Source organism: Equus przewalskii, chromosome 29, assembly GCF_037783145.1.
Source record: "Equus przewalskii isolate Varuska chromosome 29, EquPr2, whole genome shotgun sequence".
NCBI classification, from domain to species: Eukaryota; Metazoa; Chordata; class Mammalia; order Perissodactyla; family Equidae; genus Equus; species Equus przewalskii.
The window spans coordinates 15,082,124-15,109,596 of record NC_091859.1 but is presented as its reverse complement, the minus strand read 5'-3'; positions in this window follow the sequence as shown (position 1 = coordinate 15,109,596).

The window sequence follows — 27,473 nt, the reverse complement described above, 5'->3', positions numbered from 1 at the left end:
GATTCATCCTCTATTCTTCAACTATGACTCTTCTCCAATCCCTCATGAAATGTTCTCATGAAATGTTGTCATTTTCATTTTTCTTTGTAAGTCAACGTCCTGATAACCAGAGCCCTCTTCCATTCTCCCAGTTGTAGTTCTTTCTCAGCTAGGCTTTTATTCACCTTTTTTAAATACTAAGAAGCATGTTTGTCTCGTTTTTTGTGTTCAACTACAACTTTCCTACTTTATCTCTTCCACCTTGAGAGCCAAAGAATAAGGTTCTGCTCAGCAGCAGTGTTATTTGGTGTGACATTAGCATGTGTTTCTTTTCTATTCCTTGTCTAGTTAAAAAATATGTTAACACTAGGGGAATAATTTGCCAATTAAATTATCTCAGAGGAGGGAAATATGAAGATTGTGGCAAGTGACTTCAGCAAAGTGAATCTGTGAAAACATTGATTACTAACAATGAATGAATGAACTGATAAGCAAACTCTAAACTCAAACATCTCTTCAAAGATAATCTCAGAAGATTATTTTTGTGAGTTTTTTTTGACATTGCAACGTATTCTGAATCTTTTGTCAATGTCACATATTATAGATATATTCATTTGGTAGAATTTCGTTCAATTACAAAAATGTGTCCATGGTACATTCCACTGCTCTATTACTGGGTTCTCCTTTCTGGGATCATCTAAATATGAGGGGATGGTAACCTGACAACATTGGTATAGTTAACAAAGATGTGGCATTGGTGCCTTGCACCTGTTTATACAAAGCTCTATATATTCAAGGAAATAAGGACATGATTCTATTCTTTTCAGGAGCAACAAAGGATGGGGAGCCACTGCTGCTTGGCAGGCTGACCTGTGGGGAAATGAGCAGGAGGTGAAAAGGATGCAGCCTGGCTCGATTCCTAGTCCATCACAAAAATGACAGGAAAGTCCAAGGAGTCTTTCTGCACCTAAGAAGCAGCCCTGGGTTTAGAAATACAAAAGGCATGGTGAGATTCCTTTGAAAAGATCTATCTGGCTTAGATTCTCTCCCATGAAACCAAATAGATTCTTCTTTCTTACAAATGTGTTATGGAGAACAAGAGTGTGGCTGAGGCTCTAGATATTTCAGCTTCTCCCTCCAGCACCATTATTCTGTAAATCAAGGGCTTTCCTGGGTTTCTGTCATTAGACTCTGTTTCTGGAAATTATAAGTTCTTGACCCCTTAACCTATGATCTAACCCAAACTATGGGATTAGCACATTTAAAACTACTTTCACCTGTACAATTGAGATTTCCCCATGCCTTCAATGTTTCCATCTGGACAATCATCATCCAAAACGGGCACAAAAGTGGCAAATTTTGCAGGAAGCTCACTGCAGCATCACCATAGATCCTCATCCTATTCTAGCAGTGAGGCAAATATGCAACCACATTGTCATGTTAACTACATCCATGTCTCTCATTCCTGAAATATTAAGACCCTATTCAAAGTGTAGTTTCTTCTGATCACCTGTTCTCTTCAGTATTCTCATCTCTATACTGCTCTGTGCTTCTCTGTTTCAACTTTCTGAAATAAAACTAGTCTTTGTCTTTCCATCATCCCTCACCTATACAATGGAATGAAATTCTCCTAACTCCTGCAGAAACTTTCAAACTATCCATACCAAGGATAAACTCTTCTCTGAGGTTCCCGACAGCCAGTGAGGGCGTGGTGTGCTTTTATAAATGATGCTAATTTGTATCTCCTGGATTCTCCCAATCACTGAGATTTGGGCCACTTGGTTCAGTCTTTCTCCTAAACCCAACTTTGAAATTATTCTGGATAATTTCAATATTCAGATGAAAGAAAAAATCAGCTTAGTAATTTCATAATTCTTTACCTTCAAAACAAATGACTTGAGCTCAGATTTCACTTCAGAAACACAATTAGGTGACCTGGGATTTTGGTCATCATCTGGGACTATTCCACTTATAAACTTCTAGTCTTCAATATTCCATTTTCAAGCAAAACTCCTGTCATTCTCTTGTCTTACTTCCTCCCTTCCATGAAACCTTCTCCTCCATTTTATTGTTGAGCCATGCTTAGTCTGTTGAACCTCCACTGTCCTTGAGCTCTCAACCAATCACCAAACTTTCTTCTCTATTCACTGTAGATCCACTGAAGAGCATTTAAAGTACTCTCTTAATGCACCAACAACTTCTTAGCCTCTTTGTTCTTCTGTAGCAGTCCTATGAGCTGGCTTCTTTTTAAATACTATACTTGAGCTACCAGTGCAGCTTAACAAAATTTGACAGTCATGGAGATCTGTGCCACTACAAATTTATAGTAGCACTTCATAGCCAGAACCACAGTGCCACTTGACAATTACTTCATTGTGTTAGGTTATCTTTCTTTTTCATTCCTCTCCACAGCTATTGCAAACCTTTATTGCACCTGTAGCAGAGGCTGAATGCTGGGAATGGAAATGAACATGTAAATAGTCTTCTAGTGCATAAACTCGATGGTAGATACCTGGTGTTTAGTTTTCTATTTTGTATCACAGCTTACATGTGTTACATATATATATATATATATATATAAAATATATATATATATATATATAAGTGGGACAAGCGGGACAGTGGGACAAGTACAATGTATCATCTCTAATTATGTGGTGAAATCTGGGCAACCTATAAGGAAGCTTTATTTTCCTAATCATATTAACTCTCACATACTTAACAAAGACTCTTCCCAAAATCTGACTTTAGGTGGTCTATGAACCTCTAGTATTCAGTGTTGTTTTTGTAACATTATTTCCCATTGTCTTCACAGGTATTTTAGTGGGAAGTAAGGGAGAAGGCACTGGGAATTACCAACCAAATGCCATTTTAGTGAAAAGTTCAGGTGGAGAAATTTTTTTTCATTCATTCATTATTTTTTTCCTCTGCTATTAAAAGATATTAAGAATCAGTTCCATTATTGGTTAGTTAGATATTTACTCAATTGTTTTATTTATAGGCATCTTCTATAATTTGTTATCTTGAAGTTCCCAGGTTTCTTTGGTATCATTCTTGTGTCCTTATCATGTTACTGCAGAAATTACAGTTCAGAAACAACAAAGAAGAAAAATACAACTGAAGTTTGACAGCATCTGATGGGTTTGCTTTTGTATAGTTTTCTATTTGAATGAAGAGTTGTTTATTTTTGAGAAACGATTGGAAAAATAATGCATTTTGGATACGTACTCTGACCAGCACTGTGCTAAATGCCTTAATGTATCTTTTCCTATTTAAACTTTGAAAAAGAAGATGTCTAACTACAATGAATACAGATAAGACAAAATGAGCCTCAGAGAAGTCAATTGAGCTGTTCAACGTCATACAACTTGTAAGTGGCCTGCTAAATTTTCAGCCCAGCTCAGATCTACATGACAACTGAGTCTCCGGTCATTCCAGCACACCATGATGAACACTTAACATATGAAAGCAATCACACATTCACAGTTTATGTACTGTCTTTAACCAAATTCTTAACCGGATATAAACAAAAAACGAATTGTACTGCTGACAATATTTTCAGATCTTTGTTATTCTGCCTTTTGCTGAAAGACCAAGTTTGGCAAAGCAAATGTTTACAAAGATTTTTGAAAATCTTTCTACTGTGTCATAATACACGATGAACTGTTTAAAAATTTACAGTATTTGAGTCCTCATTTCCTGCTTGTTATATAATAATCTTCTATTTGAAAATACTTGTTTTGATAGCTGGAATCCATTATTAATAACTTTGGGGAAACACAGGCTTCCAGATAGAAGGACTTGGAGGGAAAGTAAATTTTAGGGCCTATCCCTGCCCTGCTATGTGGGAATTCTAGGGATCCAACCCCATTGTTATATGAGCCATAAGATAGTCAACAATAACTTCCAGCTGGGTGCTACACTGCTGTGCTCTGCTGCCCATAAAGCCTGCTGGGAAGGAATTGGGGTCAAGTTTGCAGGAGTAGAATTAGTATGAGTATGTGGGCAAAACATGGATTAAAGCTGTAGCCCTAATGGTGGAAAGGAGGCAACAGTGAGAAACAGCGTCCAGTGAAAGTCAAACAGATACAGACTATTAATGGGCCAGATAGACAGAACTTAACAGAAGATAAAGTGAGCTGCAGAGTTGAATCATGCCAGGAATTCTGCTTGAAAATGAGATGCACGACAACAAGGATAGGGTCCAGCTCTCGAGAAATAAGCATAGAACAAATATAAATGGATGCAGACTCAAGCCAGCTGGTTGAGTCAGACAGAATCATGTCTTCCTACCACAGGTGCTCAGGGCTAGAAAAACAAAGAAACCCTGGATAGTCAAGTGGCCCAGTACAAGGGAACCTAGGTCCCTTGTCCACCCCCACCATCACCGTCATACGCACATTATACAGACAAGCAGATTTTGCAGGAAGGTGCATGTCCTTTCGCAGTTTTAGGGGATGGGATAAACAGAACAGGTAGCTTGATGGTTGTGCCAATACACATCTTGTCAGGCACTGTTTTATAAGGAAGTCAGGTTTCTTATAGCAGTTTGTGTGCTGACACTCAAGCGGATAGCAAATCTCCATTGCCTCCTCTTGTTTTCATATTTCTCCCTGAACAATAGCTGAAAAAGGATCTTATAGATTTTTAGGTTTAACAAAGATGCAAAATCTTATAAGTTTAACAAAGATGCAGAGTTTTGTGAGTGAAAATGATATCGACCCTGATGTCAGTTTCCCCATATTAAACCCATCATATATGGGGTTAAAACCAAAACACTCATTCCCTGCTTACTCTCTGGCTTCCTGGCTCCAGAATCCACTATCCTCCATGGAGACAGACACCATCAAGGACAAGCACCTGGATTATCTCCTCCCCACAAAGAGATACAGACTGGTGGGAAAGCAGCTGACCAGCAAGGTCACAGGCTTCCTCCTCTCTGCAAGTAGTCTCAAGGCCAAAGACAGGCTGGCAAGGCCATGTGTTCCCCTTCCCCTACCTAAAACTCCAAATAAAAACCCTTCCTTTTAGCTTTTCGGGGAGTTTGGGATTTGAGCATTAGCTGCCCTCTCTCCTTGCTCAGCACTGTGCAAAAATAAAATTCCTACTTTCTTCCACCACACCCGGTGTCAGAGATTGGCTTGCTGCGCAACGGGTGAGCAAACTCACTTCAGGTTCGGTAACAAAAAGTGCAACTCATATTACAGAATTAATTTTAAAAGAATAAGAGATACATATGTATTGATGGTCTATTATACATGATGATACACAATTACATATAGAGAATGTATGTTATTTAATAGACATCTAAAACTTGGGCATAAATACAAACCAAATTACTAATAAGTTAGAGCTATAGAATCGTGTGATTCTGGTGTCAATGATCAACTGCTCCCAAGGATAAACTGGTAACATTCTGATCCACTGCTCCTCTTTTACTTCTCACATTAGTTACGGAGACAGTCCATCCTGGGCTGGTCAATTCCCTTTCCTAGAGGTGATTTAAGATCACAACTATTTCTAGGTGTCAAAGTTAATCATGAGCATTCAAATTTAAGGCATAGGAACTGACTTCATCAATGGTAGTTTATGCTACTTTAGCTGTGTCTTCATTTCTTTGTTACAACATAGAAACTTGTAAATTTCACTTGGTTCACTTTGTTCTAAGTCACTTTCTGGAAAATGTCTGTAACAAAATAACATCCCAGTGCATCCCTGGAAGGTTGCTTAAAGACATTTTTGACTATTGATGGAAAGAGAACATTAAGGCCAAAATCTCTAGAAAATACTCTCCCTTCTTCATCCCTAAAACATTTTAGCCTATGATTACTTAATTTGATTTAAGATTGAGTATATCCTTGATAGTAAAAATTATCCAAATCAATGTTGTTATTTTACTGTTTAATAGTTTCTTGCATTCTGAATAAGCTGTAGGAATCAACATTTCCCCTTAGGAGTTATTTGATAATAGTCATCAAATGTTTAATTTTACATGCCCTGGCATTTCTAAGAATTTGCCCTTAGATTTATATGTACAAATCCTTAAAGATATACACACAAGCACAGTATTGCAACATAATTGGTACACTGGAAACAGTTTCAATGCCCATAGATATTTGGTATATTAGTTAAGCATCCTTGCATTAGAATGCTAGGCAATTTTAAAGAGAGTGAGGTACATTCTGTAAGAATTAGTATAAAAAGATACCCAAAAAGTGTTAAATAAAGAAAACAAGGCATAGACTTTTGCATATAAGATAATTACAGTTGTGTTTAAATATGTATGCCTTCAAAATTCTTGTATATACATAAAACATTGTTAGAACGATATGAAGATATGGTTTACAGCGCTTATCTTTGGAGAGTATGATAGAAGTAGGAGGGGGGAAGGATGCTTTTCATGTATAAACATTAGCATTGGTTGATATTGTTAATTAAATATTGTTTTTATAGTAAGTTTAGAATATATTTTCCACCCTACTAACCAAAGAGTTTGACAAAAGTAAGCACCCCCAACACCAAGCCCCTATAAAAGGGAAAGAGGTCTTTTTAATGGATGTAGTGATCCAGGAAGGAAATAGTGGCACCAATTTCCTAACCCACCACTCTCCCAATCTTGATTCCTTGCAGGATCCTCTTAAGGTTTATGCATCCCCTAGAGGATGACTGTGATTGAAAATGAAGACCATGTAAATGACACCTTTTGATCGTAACTTGTGTCTTGAGTTTCTTAGAGTTGCTGTAACAAATTACTACAAGCTGAGTGCCTTAACACAACAGGAATGTATTCTCTCACAGTTCTGGACATTAGAAGTCCAAGGTTAAGGTGCTGGCAGGGCCATGTTCTCTCTGAAGACTCTAGGGGAAGATCTTCCCTTGTCTTCATAGCTTCTGGTAATTGTTGGCAATCCTTGGCATTCCTTGGCTTGCAGCTGCATCATTCCAATCTCCACCTCCATCTTTACATGGCCTTCTCCCCAGTGTCTGTTATTATGTCTCTTCTCTTCTTATACTAGTCAGAGAGGATTAGGGCCCACCCTAATTCAATGTGACCTCACCTTAACTTGATTACATCTGTAAAAACTCTACGTCCAAATAATGTCACATTCATAAGTAATAGGGGCTGGGGATTCAATGTATCTTTTTTGTGGGAAACAATTCAGTACAAAACAACTTGATTTTTTTAGACCCTCCATTTTAAATTGCTTATTCCATGAGATGAATCCTAAGGGATTGTATAGCTATCAGTGTAGCAGCTGAATTAGCAGTGTTGATCCCACAATAATCTCAATTTCTGATGGAGCTCCAAGCCCCTTACAATGCTCCTCTCCATCCTCCTCATGGACATTTCTCTCACAATCTATTTATACCAGAAACAGAGGCTTATCTTTCACTGAGCTTAACACCTCCTAAAACCCAATTGGAAGAGTGAAAGACTTATTTACCCTCAGTTCAACTACTTTATGTAATTTAGGATGATAATATTCAGGAATTAAAACATTTTTATGGCTAAAACTTGCTACATGGAACAAATGATCTCTAGTGTAGTGTATATTTAAATATACTCATTATCTGAAACTAAACACACAGAGTAGAACTCTTCTCTATTAACAAGGGGAAATAGCCATAACATCATACTTCAGAAATTTCATGATATATACAAGTCAATATTGACTTTCATTTTTTCTTACCTCTTCAAGAAGGGATGATCACAAAGAGCCAATTGCGTAGTCTCCTACACAACTACATAAGTAAACCTGTGTGAGCTTGAAGAGTTAAAATATTCTGCTCTGTGACTTTTGAGTAATCCCTTTGGCTGCTTAATCCTACCAATATCCTGGAACTTAAGCAATATGGAAGCCAACCAACCGGAGCACCCCTCCTGCTATAAACTCATGATAATGCTGGAAAATACATATTTTTGAAAATTTTAAAGACATAGCTGAGCTCACAAGAGAAAAAACAAAAGAAAAAGAATACCAGCTGTCAGAAATCAAGAGAAAATTTAGAGTCAGAGTGATAAGCACCTAAGTGACCCAAAGAAATCTTCGGCCCTATAGAGGCTTTAACAGCTAAGGGCTAATGGTTTGTTGGTATTGTTTTATATTTTATTTTATGTTTGAATGATAATGTATCCACATGGTTCAAAAATAAAAACCATACAATAAGTTTTACTTTCACCCCATCCCCATCCATCAGTTCCTCTTGTTCCTATAAATAATGTAGTTTATTAGCTTATTGATCCTTCCAGTGTTTCCTAGGCAACAATAAGCACATGTCAATGTAAATTTGTTCTTCATTTATGCACAAAAGGTAGCCTAGCTTTCGTATGAAATCTTATGAGATTTTTTTTCTGTTAACTGTGTGTCTTGGAGCTATTTCCACATCAGCACGTGGAGACTTCCTTGTTCTTTTAAAAAGCTTCATGGTACCCCTTTCTGTGGAAACCAATTGTTTACTGATGAACACAGGTTGCTGCAGTATATAAACTTGTACTTGCATCGTCATGTACATTTGTAAATATATCTGTAGGATTAATTTCTAGAAGTGCACTCTGTTTTGGCAGCCCAGGTTTCACAGGTTCGGATCCCCGGGCAGACCTAGCACCAGTCTTCAAACCGTGCTGTAGCAGCATCCCACATAAAATAGAGAAAGACTGGCAGAGTTGTTAGCTCAATGACAATCTTCCTCAAGGAAAAGAGGAGGATTGGCAACAGATGTTAGCTCAGGGCAAATCTTCCTGACAAAAGAAAAAAAAAAGATCAGAAAAAGAAATGATTCATGAAAATCTATCCACTAAGCCAGGGAAGATACAGGAATTTTTTTATTGTTTCTGGCAAGCTTATTTCTGGTTGGACTCTAGGGAAGAATAAAAAGCTTTCTATGAGAAATTTCTGTGATTCCATATTTATAACACCTACTTAGCATAAAGATTCTCAAAGCTTAGGGAGCAACATAAAAACTGGTCTATAGCCAGTGAAACTCTGGAACGTACTGAGGATATGACCCACAGTCCACACTTTGCTGGTCTATAAGCTTCCTGATGGCAGTGTCTGTCTATCAGAATTCCTGGAATGCGGAGATGAGAATGAACTAGTGAATGGACAGATTACCACCGTATGAAATGTAGTTCTAGAACAGTGGTCCCTGGACATTTATCAAGAGTTCCATTGCAGGGATTATAGCAGAGTAACGGTGTCTCTCCCAGAATAGGACCCAGGGCAAGGATCCTGACACTAGAACCCAGGCAAGGCCACTAATTAGTAACCCTCCATATAAAGCACATAGAGAAATTGAACTCAAGAAAAGAAAACAGAAGTATTTTTAATGAGCTGTAATCATGGGAAATTTGAATCAAATATTTGGGGATTTGCTTTGCAGTTTTGACCCAGGAACAAGTTGTTCAGTCGAAGCCTATAATTCCCTATTCCTTAAAGTAGAGCAAATATATGGAAATATGAAAAACAATATTCTTTTAACATTATTTTTAATTTAATTTTAAATATTTCAAACATACAGAAAAATATAAAAAATAATATAATAGAAACCCAAGTACCATCACGAGTCATAATGAATGTTGATATGTTCTTTTAAGAGTCAAGATAGGCCAGTTATGCTACGAAACAAACACCACAGATATATCAGTGGCTAAAAGTAGCAAAGCTTTATTTCTGACTCATACTTCATATCACTAGGAGTCAACAGCATGGTTCTACTCATTGAAGTCACTCAGGGCCTCAGGCAGACGGAGGCCCCACTATCTCCTCCATCTCAACAAGAGGCTTCTGCATTTGCCACAGCAGCTGGAGACAACGTGCAGATGTGCACATCTAGGGATGACACAAGTCACATATCCTCATGTTTCATTGGACAATGCAAGTCATATGGCCACACTTAGCCTCCAGGTGTGGGTAAGTAACCCTTCCTGTTACTGCAAAAGAAGAAGAGTCAAAATTATGGGCAAGCATCTTTTTCAACAAAAGACCCAATAAAGAGAACGAAAAGACTAAGTAAATTCCAATAAGATTAACTCAGGAAAAAAACAAAAACAGCACAAAAATACGATAATATGTCTGAAAAGGAAGCATTAAGTTTGGAAGAAATGTAGAAGAATGCAGCATGAACAATGTAAATACTAACTAGCCCATACTTGGGTCCATCAGAGTAAACTTCAAGGCCATAACTCCAATAGGCAGGAAAAGCAGCTATAAGATGAAAGAAAATGAATTCATTGCTTAACAACTCCCTTCAAAGAAAACACCAGAACATCTAACTCCAATTTTACAGAAACTCTTCCAGAGACTAGATAGAAAATGCCACAACAAATTTTAAATGGCCAGCAGAAATTTGACAGCATAACCAAAAAAAGGAACATTGTAGATCAATATAATTAATGAAATTTCCTAAGAAAAACATAATGAACCAAATCCAGAAATGTATATTGTATATTTTATAATGTATAGTGACAAAATTTGCGTAACATTAGAGAATCTATTAATATAACTCACCATAATATAATCTCCTTTCACAGGTTAAAGGAGAAAAATTATATAATTGTTTTAACTAATGCAAATTAGCATTAGATTTAAATCAACATGTTCATGTGAATAACTCTTAGCAAACTAGGAATAGAAGAAACAATTTTAATTTTTTTTTCCAGGAAGATTAGCCCTGAACTAACATCTGCTGCCAATCCTCCTCTTTTCACTGAGGAAAACTGACCCTGAGCTAACATCCATGCCCATCTTCCTCTATTTTATATGTGGGACGCCTACCACAGTATGGCTTGCCAAGTGGTGCCGTGTCTGCACCCGGTATCCGAACCGGCAAACCCTGGGCCGCCTAAGCGGAACGTGCGTACTTAACCACTGTGCCACCGGACTGGCCCCAGAAACAGTTCTAATTTAATAAAAGGTATATGTAAAAAACCTACATCAAACGTCATACATGATAATGAAATGTTAAAGTGTTTGCTTAAAAATTAGGAGGAAGACAAAGATGCTGTTGCCCATTCAATATTATACTGGTGTTCCTGGTCCGCAGTATTAGAGAGTAAAAAAATATGAAAATATAAAGTTTATAAAGCAAAGAAAAAAATTTCATTATTAACAAATGATCTGATTTTCTAAATATAAGGTTCCAAAAAATCTACAGAAAACTTACCAAATTAATGAGAGTTTAGTCATGCTGTCACATACAAAATCAATATGCAAACACAACTGAATCTTTACATGCCAGCAACGCGCATTAGAAAACACAATTTTTACACATTAAAAAATTATATGAATTAAGAATATGGTAGTGGTGCAGAGACAGAAAATTGATCAATGGAGCACAAGTCAGCACCCCAAAGCTAGATTCATAGAAATCTGGAAATACGATCCTTGACAGAGCTGGAAATGCAAAACAGTGGAAAAGGAGACACTGTTCAGTAAATGCAGCAGAGACATCTAGTTATCCATATGGAGAAAAAAGTAAATTAATATCCTGCTTCACAATATCAATTTTAGATAGATCAAAGACTTAAATTGGATAGAAAAACTTTAAAATATTTAATAATTAGAATATTTCATGGCTTCAAGGTGGGGAAAGATTTATTAAATGAAATTTTTCAAGTACCAATCATTAAGAAAAAGATGATGAATGTGGCTACATTAAAATGAACAACTTATTTCAACAAAAAACCCTATAAAGAAGTGAAAAGTAATAGCAAGATCTTGAAATAACCGAAGTATTCCTAACGATAAATAATTTTGTTCCCAGAAATGTAATACAGATATTGCATGCACATTTACATGTATGACTTTTTTAGTTTTAATTGTGGTAAAATACACATAACATAAAATAACCATCTTAACCATTTTTAAGTATAGAGTTCAGTCATATTAAGTACATTCATGCTGGTGTTCAATCTCCAGAACTCTTTTCACCATGCAAAACTGCCACTCTATACCCATTGAACAACTCCCCATCCCCGGCAACCACCATTCTACTCTCTGTCTATATGAATTTGACTACTCTAGGTACCTTGTATAAGTGAAATCATACAGTATTCACCTTTTTGTGACTGGTTTATTTCACTCAGCATAATACCCTCAAGGTTCATCCATGTTATAGCATGTGTCAGAATTTCCTTCCTTTTTAAGGCTGAATAATATTCCATTGTATGTATGTATCACATTTTGTTCATTCATTTATCCATCGATAGACACTTGGGTTGCTGTCACCTTTTGGCTATTGTGTATAATGTTGCTATGAACATGGGTGTACGAATATTTCCTTGAGACTCTACTTCCAATTCTTTTGAGTATAGACCTAGAAGTGGAATTGCTGGATTATATGGTAATTCCAGTTTTAATTTTTTAAAGAACTGTCATACTGTTTTCCTTAGTGCTGCACCATTTTACATTCCCACCAACAGTGCACAAGTGTTCCAATTCCTCCACATCCTCACCAACGCTTGTTATTTTCTGTTTTTCGGATAGCAGCCATACTGATGGATGTGTGATAATATCTCACTCTGGCTTTGGTTTGCATTTCCGTAATGATTAGTGATGTTGATCATCTTTTCATATGTTTAGTGAGCATTTGTATGTCTTTTTTGGAATGCTGTCTATTCAAGTCCTTTGCTAAGTTTTTAATTGGATTGCTTTTTTATTGTGGTCACATGGATGGCTTTTAAATCCATAGAATAGAGCCAGATAAAATGATAAAAGAATATATGCATTACAATTTTAACATAAAGCTTAAAATAAGCCAATTTAAATAATGTATTGTTTGCAATTACAGACACATATGATAAAGCGATAAAGAAAAACATGATAGTAACAAAATTTGGGCTCTTCGTTACCTCTGGGGAGGCAGAAAGGGAAGAATGATTGGGAGGAGTACACTGGAGCTTCAATATTATTAACGGTGTTCTATTACTTAATATTCACACAAATATTTACATTACTGTTATTTTTAAATAGTTTATATTTATTATGTATGATTTATTTCAAAATAAAAATTTTTTGTGTGCTTTGTTGTGTGTGTGAGGAAGATTGGTCCTGAGCTAACATCTCTGCCACTCTTCCCCTATTTTATGTGGGATGCCACCACGCCGTGGCTTAACCAGCAGTGCTTGGTCCATACCCAGGACCTGCGAACCCCAGGCCACTGAAGCAGAGCACATGAACCTAACCACTGTGCCACCAGGACAGCCCCTACAAAGTTTTTTAATAAGAATAGAAATGAGGGAAAATGTGAGCACTGGTGGATAGGAAACATCAAGTTGGTGAATCCTTCATTTAAAGGAAAAAAATTATTAAAGGAAGAAGTTTATGACCAATAAAGTTGAAGGGGGCACAGAATACTTCTGCGTGTGCACTTGTGTGTGCAAAGTTCAAGGACATAAAATATACAATCTAAATACCATTTGTATCTGAACACAATGGGTGAAGCCAAATTAAGAAATCAGCAAGGTAGAGTCACTGCTGGATATTATTAATAGCAAACGTTGAAATCAATGAGACACAAATATGTGTAAACAATGTTTCAAATAGATTTACAAAATTAAGCGCAGAGTTCAAGATTATCTTTAAAAAAGATTTACAACCTGATTGTTAAGAATAAAAAGAAAAATGAGTGAGCAAATAAATGTCCCCCACATCTTCATCTTCCTTAAAGGGAATTTAAAAACCATTTACCAGTGGAGGTTACTGGGGCACCAACTTATTTCTCTGTAAAATGATAATTAAAGAAAAATGTTAAGCTTTTATCCTGCCTTTCTATGTGACCTGTATGATAGGGAAAGCAAATAGCTCCAGCAGATGAAGGAAACGTGCTTCCATTGAAAACTTCCAGCTAATACAAGCAGGCAAATGATGTAATTTAAAAATTACCATTTTTGCAATCCTTTAGGAAGTAAATGACTCAGGCAAGTGTTATCAATGGATAGTTTAAACAAAAGACAAATGAAAATTTGATGAGGAAATTTAAAGTGAAGAAATCAAGTTTTCAGCTTTTGAACTGAGTAAATAATCTCAGCGTCACTAAAAACCAGAAAGTGCATGCTTCCTGATGTGGGGTGATATGATTGGCTCAGAATGACCTCTGAAATATTCTTACACAAGTACCCGCACATGCTAATTCTAACCAAGCCTTACGTCTAAATTCTCAGGAAATACCAGGATATTAAAGAAAAGTTAGGTAATATGAGGAAACTTTCCAACAACTTAGAATGCGGAATGCTCTACAGAACAACTGAGATGGTTTCTCTGCCAAGTCAGTATGTTGCTTCCTCACTAGAATGTTAAGGTTGCTTCTAGAGTGATTTCTCTGCCTCTAAATTCTTATTCTTCTTTATAACTAGTCACGCAGATAATATCATAAAATTTCTTGGCAAGCCTTAAAAGCAGAATCACTCAATAACCAATTATTAAGCATCTACTCCACTAAACAGTATAGAGCTATAAACAAAGACATGTAATACATATAACTCCTTCCCACCCACTTCAGCCTCCATCTCTTCTGGGGAAAGGAAGAGACAGCATAGCTTGTTCCTTTTATCTCTCTTTATTTTTCCCCTTTTCGCTTTTCATTTTTCTTTTCTGTTTAAATCAAGAACACACACTTACAAAGTAGAGAAGGAAATATTAAAGTTTGTACTTCTATACTAAATTCTCCTTGATATTATTGTTATAATATTTTCCATATCTCAAAATGAATTCTCAAAGTTTAACAGTAAACATAGGTTAGCAAAGAAACCTGAGGATGGTTTATCTGATCAGAACTACTTTATCCACAATATTTCCATCATGGAAAGAACAAAATACTTACTTCATGCAACCTCCTAACATTTCAAAAATTTTAGTGACAAAAATTTGAGTAATGTATTTTTGCTCTTAAGAGTAAGTCAGTGTACCCATCATGCTGAGAAAAACTATGAGGCCAGAGAAGTCTCGAGAATGAGAATCATTTACAGTATTGGAGTTCTGACTTCAGGATTTTTTCAAATTTAGTAGGATGTCTTTTATTTACTCTCAGGCAATATGCTATTATTAAAAATGTAGGTCTTTTCTGGAAGTGAAGATTTTATTCAACTCTGTCTCAAGTCCTAAAGAAGCTAATTGTTTCTAATAAAAGTATTTGCTAGATTGAAGGGATCTGCTTAATGCATTCAGAAAGCTTATAAATAGTTAAAATGCAAATATTTTAACTCATCACTAGCAAGTTCTGTCAAAGCTTTAAGGAAAAGAAAGGTTTGATATTATTTAAAATACTTCAGATCATAGAGAAAGAAAGAAAAATTCTAAAGTCTGCATAACAATGAGTACAAAAAAGAAAAACTGTAGTTCAAACACAGTATCATTTCAGAACTTTTAAATAACGTATTAGCAAATAGAGCTCACCTGCCTATTACAAGAATAATACAGTATAATAAAGAGGAATTAATTTCAGCAATGAAAGAAAGATTTAATTTTAAATTATCTATTAATATCATTTCCTTAATAATAGGTTAAAAGAAAGACTTTAATCATCTTCACAGAGGTCAAAAAGGCATTTCATATATCTGTCAACCACTACTATTGTTTTAAACGTTATGTTAGATCTAATAGGATATATCTTTGACTTTATGTTTAAATCTATACCAAAATAAAAAAACCATCATAACGCTAAAATTCTGAAAGTTCTGTCATGAAATCCAGGAAAAGACTAAGACCCAGAATTTTTCTCCTCTCTGTATCTGGTTATGGGGAAACCCACAGGGCTGAGCTGAGGGAGACGCACTGCTGTCATGTAGGTGACATGAAGGTCTTGGCTACCTGATTGCTCAGGCCTGACCCCAAATGAACCACTTCCATAGTTTAATGGATTACTCTGTGCCTGCCCAACCTTATGACTCAGCTCAGATCATAAGGAGGTGCATCAGGACTTGCTATCCCATAATCCCAAGTGGCATGCCAAGAGTTACTTTGTGAATGTTGAATAGGCTCTGCTTTCTAGGTTATAAAAGGTAGGGCCTTGCTCTAGAATCCTGAGGATCTGGTCTGCAACTCCCTGTAAGGGTATGGCCAGAGACTCCTTACCTATCATACTCTTACCTTCCACAATGTGGTACTTGCATGTTGAAATCTAGAGAAAAACTTCTGGAAAAAATATAAATTAACAAAATTGGTCCAACTAAAAATAGGAAAGATTAATAGATCAACAATCATTAAGAAAATAGAAGTAGTAGTCAAAAATCATGCTCAGGGCAGCCCTGGTAGCCTAGTGGTTAAGTTTGCTGCCCTCCACTTTGGCAGCCTGGGTTCAGTTCCCAGGCACAGACGTATACCACTCATCTGTCAGTGGCCATGCTGTGGTGGCAGCTGACCTACAAAAAGAGGAAGATTGGCAGCAGATGTTAGCTCAGGGCAAATCTTCCTCAGCAAAAAAAAAAAAAAAGTCATGTTCAAAAAATGCAAATTGTATTATTTCAAACACACATGGAAGTTTTACATAGATTGATGGGATCATAAAGTAAATCTTAACACATTTCAAAGTAAAGGTTTTCTATAGCACACATTCTCTGACCACAATTCAATTAAGTTAGAAGTTAAAAATATAGATCCAAAAAAAGCATATATTTGAACATTTAAAAATATACTTTCAGATAACTCATGGTTAAAAGGAGAAATCAGTATATACATTAGAAAGATTTTGAACTGAATGGTAAAAATATTCCATATTTAAAATTGTGGAACGCAGAACAAATGGTTTTTTGAGGGAAATCTGTAGCTTTAGATGTTCCTATTAGAAAAGATGAAAGCCTGGAATGAGCTAAATAAGCAATTTAATAAGTTAAAAAAAAAAAAAAGAACGCAATAAACCCAAAGGACGAACAAGGAAGATTTCTTCTAGGGCAGAAATTAATGAAACTGAGGATCAAGAAACCAACCAAAGGAGACAAGCCTCTGGTGAGATTAATCAGGAGAAAAACTAGATGTGAATAAATATATGAATCAAAACCACTAATTAATTCGAAGTTGAAAACAGGAATAAGACTATTTTATCAACAACTCTAGACCAATAATTTGAAAACTTGTATGAAATAACGGTTTCCTATAGTTATATATCTTAGAAAAATGGGATCAAAAAGAGAGAGCCTAAAACAATTAATAGATTGAAGCATTTAGTCACAAGAAGCATTTGGCAACAAAAACACTTCATATTTAAATTGGGGAATGCAGGAAAAACGGTGTCATGAGAGAAGCCTTAAAAAAGGCAGGTGCCTTATTGGACAACACTTGGCTTCTTCCAGATCTGCCCCACCCACTGTCCTGGGGGTAACTCTCAGCAACCAACTGGGAAGGTTGGGCCTCCTAAATGAAGAGGGGGATTGTACTATTTCACAGTCTGTTTTCTGTTGAAATTCTTCGGACGCATGAAAATGCATTTTGGAGAACAACTTCCATCAACTTGACAGTTTAAATGAAATAAGGTTAGCAGCATACGCAAGATACAGTTTATCACATTTTCTTTTCTCAGCTGCTCTAAGTGCAGCAGGATTCCCTCTTTGTCAAACCTCAGGGTGTCTGAGGTATGGGTGAAGCCACACAGCTGCGGCGAAACACTTGAGTTAAAATGGAGATTCACTGGTGACCCCAGATTTGAAGCAGTCTATTTACAGTAGGACTAGGCATTATTTTTATCCCAATGCCTCCATATGATTCTTATTTTAGAAATAGTGCTTTAACGATTGAAGCATATGCTCTTGGCCAGATAAGAATAAAGGGAAGGAGAAAGGTGGCTTAAGTTGATCTCTGCTTGAATGGGGAGGGGACATGGGGGGCTAGAAGTGTGAGAAGGAGCAAGATTGAATTTCACTGGACTTAAAGATTACCTTCACAGGAGGACGATGATGAATTGAGGTAACTAATCACATAATTCTGTAAAGCAACACGAAACAAAAAACTCCACTAGCCTACACAGCATTTGTATCGTGAGGGCTAATCAATTATCTTAATTCTGCCTGAATAGACACTCAAGTTGAGTTTTAATTAAAATTATTAAATAGACTGAGTTTGCTTTCAAAGCCTTCCTGTTTCTTCTTTTGGTACCACCCTCTCTCTTTTGCACTCTTTTTCTAGGCATCAGTCCTAATACCCCCACTTCACTCTCTTCTCCCACGTTTGCCTCATTCAGACACCGTCTCATGTTCCAAAATAACTTTCATGCTTTCTTTTCAAAGTTTAAGGATTTCCGCTTGTGACTTACAGCATTTTCAGCTGTGAGACATCCAGCAGTTGAAGTTCACATCTGTATTCATTCCCACGGGCATTGTGAGCATGAGAGCTTCGACTCTTTCTTCTTCTCTGGAGAAACAATGACAGGATGCAGAGGACTGAAAGAGATATCATCCAAGGGAAAAAAAAAAAAAAAGAATTCTCTCTAGTTTTTAAAATATATCATTAGTATCAGTAGTATTATTACTAGAAATAAAGTTGTGATACTTCTCAACTGATCCCTACATCAGTGTGCGAAGTAGACAGCAGAGTTAGAGTGGTGAATTAGAGGAGGTAATTTTGATTAGGCCAATTCACCCTAAGGCATATATTACTCACTCTCTCTTAGGAAATCTAACATTTTTTTCAATCATTTTTATTTCTAAAGATCAACTTGCAAACTGAGAAATTCTGCACAAAATGAATGTACACTTTTGTCTCTTTATATCGATTTGCTTTGCTTTTAGCTCTATTTTAGACTATATTTAATCATAAATAGAGGGAAAGTCAACTTTTTCTTGGGACAGGGTAGTCTAACTTGCCTCTAGGACCAGTGGGAAGAATATCGATTTACCTAGATGACAATTCATTTCCTTCTGTGGAACTGAAAATAAAGAAAGGGTTAGATAAAGACTAAACGAGTTAAAGTAAATTACTCAGATGTCCTGAGGATAAATGTATACTAATACACGAATAGAGTATTCTCATTAGAAAAAAAAGAGGACGAGAAGGAGGAGATAGAGAGAAGGAAGGAAGGAAGGAAGTGTAGGAAGAAATAAAGAAAGAAAGAAGAGAGGGAGAAAGAAAAAAGAAGGAAGGAGGGAGAGAGGAGGAAGGGAAAAAAAATTCTCATGGCAAGACACGGTGTCTTCAACAGAACTGTTAGCTCCTGGAGGAGGCCAGGGACTAAATTTTGTATGGCATTGCTTTTGAATCTTCTACAGCAGTGGGCACGTGGTAAGCATGCAATTAATACATGTTTATTGCTTGAAATAATTAGCCTACAAATACACAAAATATATGGGTAAGTTTTTCTTTTAGAAAAATCAAGCTATACACAAAGGAAAAAAAAATTCCCAAGCTATAAAAAGAATAAAAGATGAATGTGTTTCTCACAAAGTTGTACAAGCTACAGCAGAAAGGGGTCATATTTTTCCTATGAGACAGTTCCATCTGATGCTGTGTGTGCATCATCGGCCCACTGTATGTAGCCCTGCCAAGCTCAGGCCAACTCATAAGTCAGGCTATTGAGGGGAGACCTCAAAGAACTAGAACAATTGATGAAAGAAGTGGTGTTGATGAGTCAGAGCATTCTCCTCTCCTTTTTCACTGATGGTTTAACATCTTCTAGGCTTAACAATTGCTTTGCTATGTATTACTTTCAAAATTAAGTGCTCATGGAATTTATTGTGCCTAACATGAATCAAAAATGGAGTGGAGGTGGGGCTGGCCCCATAGCTGAGTGGTTAAGTTCTTGCGCTCCGCTGCAGGCAGCCCAGTGTTTCGTTGGTTCGAATCCTGGGCACGGACATGGCACTGCTCATCAAACCACGCTGAGGCAGCATCCCGCATGCCACAACTAGAAGGACCCACAACGAAGAATATAATACAACTATGTACCGGGGGGTTTTGAGGAGAAAAAGGAAAAAAGTAAAATCTTTAAAAAGAAATGGAGTGGAGGAACATAACTTTAATCTAGTCAGGATCTGAGTAAATTAATAATATTTCAATGACTCTAAATATCAAGAGACTGTCTTTGGGAAAAGACTCAGAAAAGTCAGATGTGTAAATAATGTAGAGTTGACCAAGTCTAATCAGTGAGAACATTTTTTTTCATGTCCCCAGCTACTAAATTAACTATCATTCTTTCTCTGAAAACCAGGGTAGAATACAACCATAGGGAATTAATTAGTTCTATAAGCATGTATGAATGCATCTTACGTGGCAGGCATAATATTAGATGCTACAGGAGAAAAGAGAAAGAAGAATGGAGAGGAATGAAAGGATTCTTTTATTCCACAAATATATCTGAATATTTACTTTGTGCTAAACACAAGATAGTTTCAAGAGATAAATGAAGAAGACAGAGACAGACTCTGCCTAAAGAAGTTCAGCATCTAGTGGGGACACAGAGTACAAAGAAGCAACTACAGCACGGTTTCATAGACATTAAGGAGGTATAAACAGGATGTTACGAAAAATAACGTTATTGAAACAGATTGTTTGCAATTCAAAGTTAAGTACAACAGTAGATGTATGAATATGTGATGTGGGAGCACAAAGAGGTTCAAACACTGACTGAAGAAGTCAGGGAAAGGCTTCCCAGAGAAGGTGACATTTGAGCTGGTGTAGAACAGCTAAGTAGGATACGCCAGGTGAAAAAATTCAAGTGGAGCTGACAGAGAGAACAACATATCAGAAGACACAAATTTGTCAACGAGCCTGGCTTGGGCAGGAAACACTAAGAATCTTCTTGAGAAGAACAGTAGGGTACATCAGAGGGTGGTTGTAATGACACTAGAATGAGAGATTAGCTGCAGAATGTGAAAGCCAAAAAAGTTGCACATTTCACATAGGCAGGAAGCCAAAATAGCTTTTTAAGTAGAGGAAGGACATAATCAACATTTTCTATTTCTTTCTCTCCCTCCTTCTCTCTTTCTTTCTTTCTTTCTCTCTTTCTCTGTCTCTCTTTCTTTCTCCCCTTCCTTCCATCCCTCCCCCTCTCCCTTACTTTCTTTCTTCCTTCGTTCCTTCTACTGCTATGTAAAAAGTGAACTGGAGTAAAAGGAGTCATTGATGGGAGAAAATCCAGTTAGGAAACAGTTACCGAAGTTCAAATGAGCAAAAAGAAGCTTCTGGAAAAGGGCAGTTATCATGAAAATGAGGGAGTGAAGACAAAATTGAAAGGAATTTCTGAGGTAGAATTCGTAGGGTTTGGTTACTTTGTAAGTGAGTTTGTATGGAGGGTAAGATAACCGGGAGCAAAGAATAAGATGTAGGAATCAGGAAGACTGAGATTTTCAGCTTGAAGCCCAAGTGACATCATTGACTTAGATGGACAATTCAGGAGACAAGCTAGTTTTAGGAGCAAGAAAACATTTTAGAAAAGAAAAAGAGGTCTACTTTGCAAATTTAAATTCCAGGTCTCTTTAGAGATCTTGAAGAAGTGAAAGAGGATATTTTAAATGGTTGATTTTTCTGGTGCATGATCCAGTGCACAGGGAGAAGTTTCTTCCTAGTCTAAGAATGAAAGTGGTACACATAGAAGCCGAGAGGTAGAGAGCGAGGAAGTTGAAGAAGTTTTCTAACGAACTCTCCTTCCTCTGGTAAGAAGAGGTATTGTTACCTGCTGACCAGGGTGAGGTCAGGCCAAGGTTAAGAAACATGAATAGGGATTGGAGAGATCAATTAAAAGTGGAGATTGAGGGGCTGGCACAGTGGCATAGTGGTTAAGCTCGTGCACTCCACTTCAGTAGCCCAGGGTTCACTGGTTCGGCTCCCAAGCACAGATCAACACACTGCTCAACAAGCCATGCTGTGGTGGTGTCCCACATACAAAATAGAGGAAGATTGCCACAGATGTTAGCTCAGGGTCAGTCTCCTTCACCAAAAGGGAAAAAAATCAGAGATCGAGAAGGAAAATTTATCAAACACCAGTGAAAGTTTTACCCTGCAGCCAGCATCAAGATGGGATTAAAAACACTAAATTTACAGTTCCAAGATGCCTATAGCAAGAGAGGAGAAAGTAAATGATTGAGTTATTCTAAAAGGTGGAATTCAATTTCTCCTTGGAAAGCCACAATCAGAAAGTTCGTAGCATTTTGGCACAAGCTAATAATACATCTCTGGGACTTGGAAATATGTTAGATTTCGTTAAATACCTACATATGTGAAATAACTGAAGTGCATTCTTGGCTGGAAGGAACCAGACAAACTAAAATGAGCTCTAGTGGTCATTAAAATACCATTACTAAGAGTTAGCAAACTGCTATACTAGATCATCTTGTGTTATTTTATGCAGTTTAGAAAAGTGAAATTCATCTTAATATACATCTCAATTAAAGATAAGAAGCAGTCAATTATTCTTGACTTTTCAACTTCAGTGATATCCTTAAAAGAGTGTTCTGTTTTCAGCCATCCTCTAAATAAAAACACATTCTCATTACGACTTCTGAATGAACATGAGCAAGACTTTGTTTTGTTCTTCTTGTCCTTGATTAGTATCCTGGGTTTTAGATAATAAGATGCATATTGACTGGCTATTGACCTCTTTGCTGACCTGGTTCCAGTGAATATTAAATACAGGTGGAAAATCTGTAATCAGTAGCAAAACACACAGGCAGCTCTTCTTATTCCTTTGTCCCTTGACTCTTTAAGCTGAGAGAAGTGCCAACAGAAATGTAACAGAGCCCAGATATTCCCTGCTTGATATGCATGGGCTTATCTTGTTGTTGGCTATGCGTGAACTTTTTTGGAATGGCATGAAAGGAACTGCTTGAGATACTAAGACAAAATATTCATCCTCAAGTTTGTCTAAGCACACAAATCTCCTTATATTATGCAAAATTATATTTATTTTCTGTAGAAAGAGGATTACCTCCTTTAAAGGGTAAAAGAATGCTCTGTCAATAAGGAGATTCCAAATAATTATGCTCAAACCTAGAGGCCTGAAGTAGAGGGGCATAATTCATATTGAAGTCGACTTAAGTGACTCTGTCCTTGAAGTTATCCAGTTTCCAGAGCTTCTCTCTCCTGACTGTAAGCTCAGAATTGCCTCAAACTTTTTACATGGACCCCTTCCACAGGGTCCAAAGCTTTTTAGAGAGGGCTTGTTTTGACTTTTAATGCCATTAACGTACTTTCACTATTCTTTTCTCAGTTATTGTAGAGATTACAACATGTATGTTGGATTTATCTAATACAAAATATTAACTTTTATACTTCCCTGACAATTCTAGAAACTTACAACTTTAATTCTACTTCCTTTAGTGGTAAATTGGACTAATTTCCCCAACTCTTCACTTCCTCCCTGTAATAGAAGTATATATCCATAGCCTTTGCATGTAATGTTGGAGTGCCCCCAATAGAGCAAGCAGAGTATATTTCCTTGATTTATTGACGTTCAGCCTAGCCAAGCAACTTGCTTCGGCCAGTGGCATGTTAGTGGACATAAAATGAGCAGTTTTAAATGTGCTTGCATAGTTTGTCTTGTCCACTTGTACTTCTGCTATTGCCATGAGAAGGGAGTGCCCTCAAGAAACCCATCGTCCAAGAATAAGACATATGGAATATACTTGTACTCAACCTGCAGCCTTCAGTCAAGCCCAGCTGTCCCATAGACCCATGAGTGATATGTATCTACACACACACATATATGTATACCAATGAGATTTGGGAATTATTTGTTACGAAGCATTATTGCAGGAGATAGATGATAGTAAAACTCCTGCTTCATGTTTTATTAGAAAATAATTGAAGAAAAAAAGAAATAGTGTAAATTAGCTTCTGCTTATTGGTAGCTTCTGCAAACTTTAAAATTTTTCCCAGTATCACAGCTGTTTATTGTTCTTTATTTGTTCCTAATTGCTATTTATGTAATGTTGATTAAATACTCCATTTAAAAATATCACTCTTGGATAAATATCTCCTTGGATAGTTATTCAATTTTCAAACAATTTAAATTTTTTACACAAATTTTCTACTACCTCAATAAGCATATCACTCACATAAGTTTCTAGGGTTTTTAAATTATTATTATTGCTGAGGAAGATTCGCCCTGAGTTAACATCTACTGCTAATCTTCCTCTTTTTGCTTGAGGAAGAGTCACCCTAAGCTAACATCTGTGCCATTCTTCCACTACTTTGTATGTGGGTTGCCACCACAGCAAGGCCACCAATGAGTGGTACAGGTCTGCATCCAGGAGACTAAACCTGGGCCATCAAAGCAGAGTGGAACAAACTTAACCACTAGGCCACAGAGCCAGCCCCAATTTCTAGGTATTTTTAATGCTATACTCCACAAATTCCTCTCTTGTTTTTCCTATCAACCTTGAAAATTGAAATCATGATTTGCTCTTACTATTGAATAAGACTGTCTAGGGAATAACTTAAAATATGTTTTGTAGAAAAGACTTTTTTAATAGCACACACTTCTCTCAAATCAGATAATCCATGTAATATTGAATACAGACCTCGCAATTACTTAACTATATTTTTCCACAAAGGGAATGAATTATTAAATTGCATTAATTCAACCTAATGTAAAGCAGTTTGATAAAAATCTGAACTGAAGATAGTGTCAGAAACCTTGTGAAATAAAGTTTCCAATTTAAATATGTTAAATGAATGTTTGGAAGCCAAGCATATCAGATGGAAAAAGACCTATCAGTATAGCTTAGGCACATGTGTCCATAAAACTACTGAAGAAAAATCTCCATTAAAAAACTACAGAAATAAATTTCAAAGTGGGGAATGAAAGGCTAATGGTGGGACTTGAGAGGAAGATGAAGTTAACTCTTAGGAACTAAGATCAAGAAATGAAGATGGAGCTTCTCTGTGGCTGAAAGTGAAACCCTCGCCAAGGGAAGGAAATGTCATGGGCATTCGAGGGGAAATTGGAGAAGCAGCCTCAACACGGAACCCCAGCTCCACAGAAAGAGAAAGCTTTGTCTCAGGAAGTGTGCAAGTGAGACTCTGGTGCCTGGCTCTTAGAATCTGTGCAAGGTGTGTGGTGGTAATGACAACATTTACATTAAGGGGATAAAATGTCAGCTCTGGAGCATCCATGACAGTGTGCAACAGAATTGGCAGTGGCAGAACCGCCAGCTAAGAGTTTTGAAAGACAAAGGGCATAAGGGTTTAGAAGGGCCCTTGACCCCCACAGTGCATGGTGGCACTGACAACATAAGATGAGGTCATAGAGCTAGAACAGTGTCTATGGGGACTAACAAAGATTTCGTTTATGTTGTCTAATTCTAATGATTAATGTTAATTCAAAGTAAGAAGAAAAATCCTGACATCAGTTTAGATGCCTGACCTGCCAAGTATTCATTTCACTTAATTGACTTCGTAAAGCTATAGGTACAAACATAGCAAATTGGTTGGGAGGGTAGGCTCTAAAATCAGACTACCTGGGTTTGAATCCTATTCTGCCATTCACTAGCTGTTTGACCTTAGTTGCTAAATTTCTCTGTGCAATTTCCTCAACTATAAACTGCAAATAATAACAGTAACTTCTTCATGGGATTGGTATGATGATTAGTTAACACATATAAAAGACCTTGACCAATTCCTGGTACTGAATAAAAATTAAATAAATACTAGTTGTTATTATTATCACCCACTTTATCAAGGAGAGTTTATGAAGCCTCCGTTGTTTTCTTCCCCTATCCCCCCAAACTAAGAAGACCAAAATCAAAGTACCACCGAGTGGGAGACAAGGACTAGATGTGACTCAGTGATAAATTCACAATACTCTTGGGTTTGTGTGTGCTTGCTTAAGTGTGTATGGGGGTAAGGGAGATACCTCTCTCTTCCCTTCTCCAGGCTGTGGCCTGGGAAACGAGTAGACAAGAACGCTGAATCTCACATTGTGTAAGAAAGAGACAGATGATAGAATTCCCTTGGTGATGCCCTGGCTCCTGGATGAGCGGTATGTTTGCAAGCATGAAGAATTTTACACCAAACATTTAGCAGGCTATGGATTTCTGTACAAGTTTTAAGAGTGGGTGTGCTTAGTTAGCCTCTACGGTAGGTAGCTGCCCATCATGACTACTCGTAGTTATCAATACAAGAGTTAAGTAAAGATATTGGCAATGTAGAAAAGTCTTGTAAAAGAAACCCTTGTCAATACAAGAAAAATGTGAAAAAGTAATAAATAATTTTAAAAAAGTAAGCTTATAAGAAGATCTATAGAATTAAAAAAGCAGCAATTTAAATAATTTACATTAATATAAAAGCAAAGTGTTTTGAGGCAAAGGAGTTCAAGAGCTGTGGGACTCTTTCAGCTTTATAGGAAACTGACCAGTTATAATCTCTTCATGTGAAAAACAAAGATAACTAAATTCTTTAGCAATGAAATAAGAATGAGTATATTTAGATATATTAATCTTCTTGATGAATTACTCTAATACAGATATCCAGAATGAATGCTGTGTGGGATGGGTATAGTAGCTGAGAAACAAACACAGAAAAAGAAATTAACAAACATTTGAAGAACAACTTAAAACATCCAATTTGGATATGTTAAAATCAACATGGCATGTTTTACTTAAGAATTGGCAGATGGTCTATACTACTAGTCACCCTGAGGATTCATCCCTCAGATGACAGGAAGCTCTCTTGCATGTTTTATTTTAAGAGGACGAATGAATAGGTAAAACCAATAATGATACGCTGATACCCTAATTGGAAATATGGGGGAAAAATTTTATATAAACATTTCCAGATCAATTCACTAGATAATTTATAAGAACATAATGCCTGAAAACTTTAAAAAGATGTCAACAAATTAGGGGCCTCAGTATTCCTAATAATTCACCAAGATTTGTTGAATGTCAAGCACTGTGCAACAGAGGGAGGGAGCCAACAAACCACGGTTTACACAATTATGTTGTTTTATGATAATATTTTTCCTAATATTTATTACTGGGAAAAACTGAAAAGCATAGAGAAGAAAATATAAACTCACCCATAATAAACACGTTAACATTTTGGTATGTTTTCTATTAAAAATTATATGTGTTTTTACATATGGATATGTTTATGTAAATTTTAAACATTGATATATAATTTTTATAAACTATTTTGCAACTTTCTCTTTTCCCACTTATGATGTCAGAGTTTTTTTCCTTATATAACTAAATATCCTTTTAAAAACATGACTTTTAGAATATAACTAGTATTGTGGTTATAATTCATTAAATCTGCTCATATAATGGATATTAGGTTATTTCCAACCTATTTATTTTGTTTATTTTCGATATTCGTGCAGTGAAAAAATGCACTGGTCACTTATAGTGCAGCATACAATCCGTGCTTTCAGAGTTTCTACTCTGGTGAGAAAAAGAGTTATAAACAATTATATTGACATACGGTAAATTCTAAAAGACAAATCTCAATTGCAATACAAGTATAGGCTATGCAGAGCTAGATGCCTTCTGCCTACACAAGCCAGTGAAAGTCTCCCAGAGCTCTCACTTGCCTGAGCCTTCAAGGAGGAAGATGAGCTTTTTAGCCCATGAGCTT